The 9,783-nt window shown below is 35.9% G+C and overlaps 1 non-coding gene across 1 annotated transcript; it reads right to left on the reverse strand.

Moving 5' to 3' along the window:
* Positions 1–9,136: 9,136 nt before the first annotated feature.
* On the reverse strand, positions 9,137–9,243 carry LOC133807860 (small nucleolar RNA R71). The gene has a single exon (XR_009879747.1). It is a non-coding gene; the product is annotated as a small nucleolar RNA R71 (small nucleolar RNA).
* Positions 9,244–9,783: the final 540 nt, after the last annotated feature.

The raw sequence follows: 9,783 nt of genomic DNA on the forward strand, positions 1-9,783 counted from the left end.
CTTTTGGGAGTTTAAGTCCCATCCCTCGAGATGATGCGGCCACTAAATCCCTCGTTAGTGGCTTAGTGAAAGGATCCGACAGATTTTCACTTGTTCTCACAGAGGATATTGAGATGACTCCTCTTTGAATCAATTCTCTTACATATCCATGTCTTAGACTAATGTGTCTAGACTTCCCATTATACACTCCGCTGTATGCTCTAGCCAATGTCGCTTGGCTATCACAATATATCGATATAGTAGATACATTCTCTTTGATTAGGGGAATCTCTATCAACAGATCCATTAACCATTCGGCCTCTTTGCTGGTAGCAGCTAGAGCTATGAACTATGCTTCCATAGTGGAATGAGATATATAGGTTTGTTTCTTGGTACCCCAAGAAATTGCACCTCCACCAAGTGTGAATACCCAACCAATTGTGGACAAGTTGTCCTCAAGATTGGATATCCAACTTGCATCTGTATATCCTTCTAATATCGAAGGAAATTTGAAGTAGTGAAGGCTTAGTCCTTTGGTTTTCTTGAGATAACCTAGGACTCTTCCAATTGCCTTCCAGTGATCCACACTTGGATTACTTGTAAACCTACTAATTTTACTTACCGCAAATGCTATATCAGGTCTAGTACACTGGGCAGCGTACATTGGACTCCCTATAGCACTAGCGTACTCCAATTGAGCCACCGCTCTTCCTTCATTCTTCTATAGTTTTACACTATGATCGAATGGAGTATTGGCATCTTTAACCTTGAGATGGTTAAATTTGTTCAATACTTTCTCAACATAGTGGGCTTGCCCTAACGCAAAACCCCCACTATGTTTATTTACTTTGATACCGAGTATGGTATCAACTTCTCCAAGATCTTTCATCTTGAAGGTTGATGATAGAAACCTCTTCATTTCTTCTATCCCTTTCATGCTATTACTTAGAATAAGCATGTCATCCACATATAAGCAAACAATGATCACATATCCCTTACAAGTTTTGGAATACAAACACTTGTCTCCATCGTTATGTCTAAACCCATTAGACATGATGGCTTGATCAAATTTCTCATGCCATTACTTAGGAGCTTGTTTCAATCCATATAAGGATTTTACAAGTCTACAAACTTTATATTCATATTTTGGCAGGACAAACCCTTCGGGTTGTTCCATATAGACCTCCTCATTGAGGTCACCATTAAGGAATGTCATTTTGACATCCATTTGATGAACATACAAGTTGTGTATAGAAGCTAAAGCAAACAAAATTCTTATAGAAGTTGTTCTTGCAACAGGCGCATAGTTATTAAAATAATCGATACCCTCTTTTTGCCTAAATCCTTTAGCTACTAATCTGGCTTTAAAGGTTTGGATAGTGCCGTCAGTGTGGTATTTTCTCCTAAATACCCACTTACACCCAATTGGCTTAGACCCCGGTGGGAGATCTACCAATTCCCAAATGTTATTAGAAAGAATGGAATCCATCTCATCATTGATGGCTTCTTTCCGAAATGCACTATCTCTCGATTGCATAGCTTCTCTATAAGTCTTAGGATCATCCTCAACGAGAAGTACAATAGGAATTTTCCTAATGACTTCCTCTCTATTTCCTTCTACCATGTAGAATGAAATTCGTTGAGAATCTATATCATCCACTACTAGACTTTTATGATCTTTAAGCCTTTGAATTCTTCTAGGTTCAAAGGGTTGCTTTACCTCCTTTTGAATTCTCCTCTTGAGAATCAACTTTGGATGTAGAAGCTTGAGAATTGTTCTCATATAACAAATTCTCCTTTAGAGATGTTGAAGCTTGAGAATTGTTGTCACATAACATGTTCTCAAAGAATTCAACTTCTCTAGATTCAATCACAATATTAAACTCTAAGTCTAATAGCCTATAAGCTTTACTATTGTTGGCATAGCCAACAAAAGCACACTTTATGGCTCTTGAACCTAACTTTGTTCTATTAGGTTCATTTTTCTTGCAATATGCAAGACACCCCCACACTTTGAAGTACCCTATGTTGGGTTTTCTTCCTTTCCATAACTCATATGGAGATATCTCATTTTTCTTCATCGGTATTCGATTAAGAATGTGACAAGCAGTTAAAAGCACTTCACCCCATAAGTTGAAGTTCAACTTAGAAAAGAACAACATAGAATTTATCATCTCTAGATAAGTCCTATTTTTCCTTTTGGCAACACCATTGTGTTCTGGTGTATAAGGTGCAGTGCACTCATGAATTATACCATTTTCTTCACAAAATGTATTGAATTCATTAGAGAAGTACTCTCCTCCTCTATCACTTCTTAGCACCTTAATCTTTTTATTTAGTTGATTTTCAACTTCTAATTTATACAATTTAAAAGCATCAAAAGTTTCATCTTTATGCTTTAAAAGAAACACATAGGTATATCTACTAAAATCATCTATAAAAGTAAGAAAATACCTCTTACCACCTCTAGTTAAAACACCATTTAATTCACAAAGATCACTATGGATTAAATCTAGTAAATTAGATGATCTTTCTACACTAGGAAATGGTTTCTTAATCATTTTAGCCTTAACACATGTTTCACATTTACCATAGTTTTTAATATTGCATGCAATCATACCACATTTTACTACTCTTTTCATGTTTGAAAAACCTATATGCGATAGTCTAAGATGCCACAAAAATAAAGAATCATAGTCAACAATATAGGCGGAATTAGCATTTTTATTGATAACATTGAAAGTTACATCATTGGTGCACAATTTAACCATTCCCTCACAAGAGTACCCTTTTCCCAAGAATACATTTGATTTGGTAAGTATAAGTTTACCGGACTCAAAAACGGCTTTAATGCCGAGCTTGCCAAGCAAATCACCACTTACGAAGTTTCTACTCATTTCGGGAACATAAAGTACATTCACTAATGTAACTTTCTTACCGGATGTGAAGTAGACATCAATAGTACATTTGCCAAGTACCTTGGTTTTCCCTCATTGCCCATTTGTATCTCATGGTTGCCCTTTGACTCTTCAAAGGTCTTGAACAATGATTTGTCATAGGTGACATGGACGGTGGCACATGTATCATACCACCACCCTTTCACCTTGCCTTGGACCGCATTCACCTCACTAAGGGTAGCAACTATGTTTTCCTCTTGAGTTGCGTTCACCTTAGGTCCTTGTTGGTCTTTTCTATGCCTACACTCTCTAGCATAGTGGCCCTTTTTCCCACACACAAAGCAAGGACCTTTCTCGCCCTTAAACTTGTTTGGGTTGGTTTTTGGACCCAAAGGTTTCTCATTACCCTTTTTCCCTTTGTTTTTGGGATGTTTTGGTTGTGACACCGCATTTGCTTTGGAAGTCTCTCCATTAGACCCCTCCACAAGTTTATCTCTACATATCGATTCCTCTTCGATTCGAATATGTTTTTGGATTTCCTCCAAAGAATAATCCTCATTTTTATGAAGGATTCTTTTCCTATAGCTCTTCCAAGTTGGTGGTAATTTAGTCACTATAGCACCAACTTGAAAGGCCTCAGGAAGCTCAATCTTTAACACTTTCAATTTATTAACAATAATTTGCAATTCATGAATTTGAGGAAGAATAGGTTTATCACCAAAAAATTTGAAATCGAAGTATTGAGATATCAAAAACTTTTTGGTACCTTCCTCTTCCGCCTTCAAATTTTTCTCAAGTTCATCCCATATCTCCTTGGCCGATTTGGTCTCAGTGTAGAGGTCATAGAGCCTATCGGATAGGGCGTTAAGGATATGACCCCTACAAATGAGATTGTCCTCCTCCCTCTTCCTTCTCTTCTCCACCTCCTCGGGAGTGTCTTTGTCGGATGGCTCGGCTAGAGGTGCCAAGGAAGACTCAAGGATGTAGGCGATTTTGAGAGTGGTTAAAAGAAACCTCACCTTGTCTTGCCACCTAGTAAAATTGGATCCATCAAACCTATCCAATCTCACTAGGTCTTGGTTCATGATCTTGATTGTCTCCCCTTCCATTGAAACAAAAAAGGGGTAAGCTTTTGAATGTTAGGAAAAAATGTTTTGCCTCAATGGAAATTGATAATAATATTACAACTATATGCAATATATTACAAATAATAATGATTGATTAAAAGGAGTTACAACTCTATAACAGAACATTACAAAGAAACAAAGAAAATGAAGAAGATGATGAGAAAGAAGAGAATAGTAAAATACAACTCTAAGAAAAAGGTTACAAATAAAGTAAAGTGTTTTAAACAAAAGAAAAGAAAAGATTGCAACTCTTGAACAAGAAATACAAGTAAAAAGAACAAGAGAATAAGAATAAAACAATACAATAGAAAGGAAAACAGAAATACAAGAAACTCTCACTTACACAACCTAAGTGAAGAGGGTTGGGGATAACCAACTTGAACAAGGTTTAAAACCTTTGTCCAAAAGCTTATTTTCCCCTAACTCAAGCACTAAGGGATCTCTCTCAGATATTGGAAAAGCTTTCTGGAATTATCAAGCCTCAAGGTGTTTCTAGCCAAGTGCTCTAATGGATAGAAATGTTGTGTCTTACAAGTGAGCTATAGGCTCCTATTTATAGAGTTTAGAGACACCCGTTTAATTTCAAATTCCACCAACCCCCATGGTTGTTACCAATGTTTAATTTGATTAATATGGAATTAAAAAGGAGATTTGGGAGTTATTTGGGTTTTTTGAGCCGTTCGACAAAGATTGAAAAACTGAAAAATTGGTCAGTTTTTGGCCTGGGGCCGCGGCCAGAGACATTAGTGGCCACGGCCACTAGTCTCTGTCCCATAGGCCGCGGCCACCAACATTTAGTGGCCGCGGCCACCAACATTTAGTGGCCGCGGCCACCAACATTTAGTGGCCGCGGCCACCGACCAATTTTAGCACAAAGAATGTGTTGTTTTTCCAAACGGTTCGAAACCCTCCCAAATGATTTTGTAACTCCCAAAACACATTATTGGGGTTAAAATCATATCTCTAACAGCCATATCACATATGGCTTTATGAAATTCATCTCAATATTGTGTAACAACAATTTTACACAATAAAGGGTAATATTTGGAAGTTACAAATTTGTAACACCAAATATGTTACATTATTTGGATATATCTCATATATCTAAATATTGTAACTCTCTATTATATGTTACAATATGTGACACACTTTGTCATATTTATTTTATCTAAAACATTATATTATAATATAATATAATATTACATTATATTATAAAATAATATAACAACACATTCATTCACCATACCCTTTGAGTACCTTGATTTTTCTTGGATATATGTTGAGCGTTTCATCATGAGGGAGGGTGAGAGGACTGTGCCATTGTAAGTGGTATTATGGTGACTGCTATTGTTACATTTGCATTTATATATATATATATAAAATTGTAAAAAAAAAGTGTATTTTTAAAGAAAAGAGTGCGCCCCTAGAAATGAAAAAAAAGATTGTACAAATATTGTTTGCAATTATGTTTGGGGGTCATCTTATAAAAAAAAAAGTAAAGTATAGCTTTGGTATTGTGTTTCTTTCTTTGTTTGTTTTTAAAAAAGAATAATGGCAAGAGTGTCATTGATTTTTGTGTGGTAATCTTTTGGGGAAGTGATTGTGAGTTCTTACTTGGTCTTGGGACAATTAAGATGCTTTTAAGGTTAATTTAGCCTAAAATGACTTCCTTTAACCACCCTCACCTAAGCCTTACATTACAAGCTTGATAAAGTCCTTTTGATCTTTGGTTTAATGCTTGTCTACATTAGTGGAGAGGGAATCTTTAAGTCAACCTATGGAAGCAATTTTTAGGCTTTAGGATCAAGGTCTAGTTTTCTTTGGGGGAGAATTGGGAATGTTTGGGAAGAGCTATGTACACACTTTAGGGAGAAACACTTGATTCTTGGTTTGATAACATCATTAGCAATTGAAGAATTTGGTTGAAAGAATTTGTAAGAGGCATCATCATCACCATTCATCATTTCATTAATAAATTTTGGAGAGCATTTCCATTGTTAAGCATAATACTAAGTTAAGTGTTTCCTCTCTCTTTTGTGTGTCTTTTGTAGTGTTTAATCATTTTGTGTGTTTTTCTTGTCTTGAGTTGGATTTCCTTATTTATTTTCTTTAATCTTTAGAGTCATCACTCGGGACGAGCAACGAGATAAGTTTGGGGGTGTGATAAATCTAGAATATAGAGTTATCTTTAATACTTTTAGCTTATAATTTTATTAAAAAGATGAGTGATTTATGTCTTTGACTTTAGAATTGAGTCTTTTTCTTTTATTTGGGTTTAGGAGTTAGTTTTTGTTTTATGAGGGAAATTAAGTAAGAAAATGATAAATTGGATGAAGTTGAGTGAATTTGAAATGAGCTAATGTGATTTAAAATGATAGTTTTTGGTGCATGAATTCTCAGGTTGCTGAAGCATTCTATCCTGGCAGCAAGCATTTCTTGGGTCAACGTGAGAAATTGCCACCTCAGTAGTATAAATATATTTTTTTATTTAACTTGACATGGGTTAAAGATTAAATGAAGAGATTTGGGCCTTTAATTATGTTGGTGCATGTTTAGCAAAATGACAATAAATGGGAGGAAAAAGGCCCACATGAGAACAAAAAAGGGAAACTACCCTAATGTATATATCATCAACCTTTTTCCTTTTTCTTGGGGGAGGAACGCATAGTAGCAGCAAGGGACACAGCCAGCAGCCATCAGAGAGGAAAATTTGAGAATGAAGAAAAAGAAAAAGAAGAAAGAGAAGGATTCAAGAGTGGAGGACCATTTTGGGAACATTTTTTGGCTTGATTCTCTTACCCTTCTCCTTAATATTTTCTTTTCTTTTTCTTGTATTTTTCTAAACTATGATTTATTTTGTCATTGACTATTTTGATTTTTGATTTGTGCTCTTTAAATTAGCCATAAAATAATATTTTGTGGCTTGAATTGTTGATGAATCCTATGTCATAGTGTAGTAATTTCTTGCACTTTATTTTAGTAAAATCTCTCTTCTTCATTCAAGTGTGCTCTATGTTAATTTCTTGTTGGTGTTTGGCCATCAATGGCAAGATGATTAGTTATATTTTGATTTTGGAAGGATTAAATAACATGGAAAGAACTTGGATGACACAAGTTCATAATCTTTGTTAGGTTATGTTAGCAAATAACACAGGGATGTGTTATTTGCCTTGTGTAACTTTTGAGAATTGAACCTTGAAATTGTGTTCTTAAATCTGATTTGGCATAGAAATATGTTTAATTTGGTAAAAGAATTAATATCATAGAATTTGAGAAAGTTTTATGAGCTTTTATTGACCTGAGAATTTTGCTAAACTATTGTTGTAGCAATCTGTTCAATATAATTGACATAGGGGATTTAATAATTCAAGTCCATTCTACAATCAACCTTTTTCCTTCTAATTAATTTGTTTAGTTCAGTTTTATTTTCAGTATTTTCTTCTTTTTAATATTTAGTTTAGCTTACAAACAATCAATTTAATTGTTAATACCTTTAAGTTGTCTAGTATTGATTTTTGCATGATTAATTACTAATTCAATCCCTATCGACGATACTCACTTATAACTTTGTTACTTGTTTCCCGGCTATGTACACTTGCACAATTTTATTTGCTTAAATTTACGCAACATGACACATCCTCAATGCTCTTTCGGATAGGCTCTATGATCTCTACACCAGCACCAAGACTGCCAAGAAGATTTGGGAGGCCATGGAAAAGAAATACAAAGCGGAAGAAAAAGGTACAATGAAATTCCTTACTCCTCAATATACGGGATTTAAGTTTCATGATAATAAACCCCTTCTCCCTTAAATTCATGAGTTGCAAATAGTTGTAAATAAGTTGTCTACACTCAATATTGTATTGTCGAAACGATTCCTTGTTGGTTCCATTATCATCAAGTTACCTCTTTCTTGGAGAGGCTATAGGAAGAAAATTCTTCATAGGAATGAGGAGATTTCATTGGAGGAAATTCTCAAACACTTGAGAATTGAGAAGGAATCTCATTCTACAGATAAGAATGAGTAGGATTATATTGGAGAGACTTCAAAAGCCAATGTGGTGGCTAATCCTCCCAACAAGGGCAAAGGAATTGGTAAGAACAAGGGCAAGGGTCAAAAACCCTTAGGGCCCAAGAAGAATCAAGGAGTATTCAAAAGTTCCAAGGGAACTTGCTTTGCATTATTCATTCCTTAGAATGTTGTACAAGTTCTAAGATGAGTAGCTTGAGTAAAGCCCAGCTCCAAGAGGCAACAAGGAAATCGCCTAGCCAATTCGACCAGATGTCGCAGAGATCGCTTAGCAGCATCCCTAAATTGTATAAGCCCATTTTTAGCATCTTGTTTTTCAAGTCATTGTATTCTATAAACCTCCAGATCGAGGAGTGCATTCAGCTCACTGTAAACGCTTGGAATGTACATGCTTGAATTCCTAAGGACTCGGAGACGTTACACAATTAAATAACATGTTGTGACTGTTGTAACCTTGGCGATGTTGCTAGGGACTATTGTAAGTCTCTTTATTATTTAATGTAATTAACTACTTACTAATTAGTTTTAAAATTTTGTCAATTTCATGTCTATATGTCTGGCGACGATACTCAAGAAAGACTACAAGCCATAAAGCAATATCTTGAGACATCGTCGTCCCACTCTTCAAGGACTATCACCGATAATCCGTCTTTCAACCTACAAGGAAAGTCAATTCCATACAAATACCATTACACTCTGACGATGATTCTTACTCAGAATCATCAATTAAATCTCAGATGGCTCAAGAAATGATGTTGAAAGAGTTGGTGGCGCCAGACATAGACAATCAACCATTATGTATTCAGTATCCGACGTTGGATGTCAACTTTGAACTCAAGTCGGGCCTCATACATTTATTACCCTCTTTCCATGCGCTACCAGGAGAGGACTCGAATAATCATCTGACAGAATTTCATATAGTCTGTTCTAGTATGAAGCCAGTGCTAGTGACTAAAGAGAAAATTAAATTGAGGGCATTCCCATTCTCGTTGAAGGATGGTGCTAAGGAATGGCTCTATTACCTTCCTCCTGGAACGGTTAATACATGGAATGAAATGAAGACCTTGTTCTTGGAGTGTTACTTCCCAAAGTCTAAGGTTTGAAGCATAAGGAAGGAAATTTGTGGTATTCTCCAACAGACTGGGGAGTCATTGTATGAGTATTGGGAGTGATTTAAGAGTTTATGTGCTAGCTGCCCCCACCACCAAATAAGTGAACAACTCTTGATCCAGTATTTTTATGAAGGATTATTTCCATTGGACAGGAGTATGATTGATGCAGCAAGTGGGGGAGCTCTGGTGGAAAAGACTCTTGCTGCAGTTAGGAGTTTGATTTCTAATATGGCTCTTAATTCCCAATAGCTTGGTGTTCTTCATGAGGTACCAATTAAAGGAGTTAGTGAGATGAACTCTAAAATAGAGCGGCAACTTGCTTAGTTGACTAATATTGTGCAAAAAATTGTCTTAGGTCATCAAGTGAGACCTTGTGGGATATAGAAGGTGGTGGGGCATCCTACTAATGCTTGTCCCACTCTTAAAGAGGTACAATCTGAAGATGTAATTTCCATTGGACGGTTCCCAAGGAAGCCAAGACAATAATATGATCCCTATTCAAATACTTATAATGAGGGATGGATGGATAATACTAATTTAAGATATGGGAACCAGCAAGAAGCAGCACCTACTAGACCACTAGGGTTTAATTATCAACAAATGCCTCAACAAGCCTATGCACCCCGTCCTCAACATCC

Source organism: Humulus lupulus, chromosome X (assembly GCF_963169125.1).
Source record: "Humulus lupulus chromosome X, drHumLupu1.1, whole genome shotgun sequence".
Taxonomy (NCBI): Eukaryota; Viridiplantae; Streptophyta; class Magnoliopsida; order Rosales; family Cannabaceae; genus Humulus; species Humulus lupulus.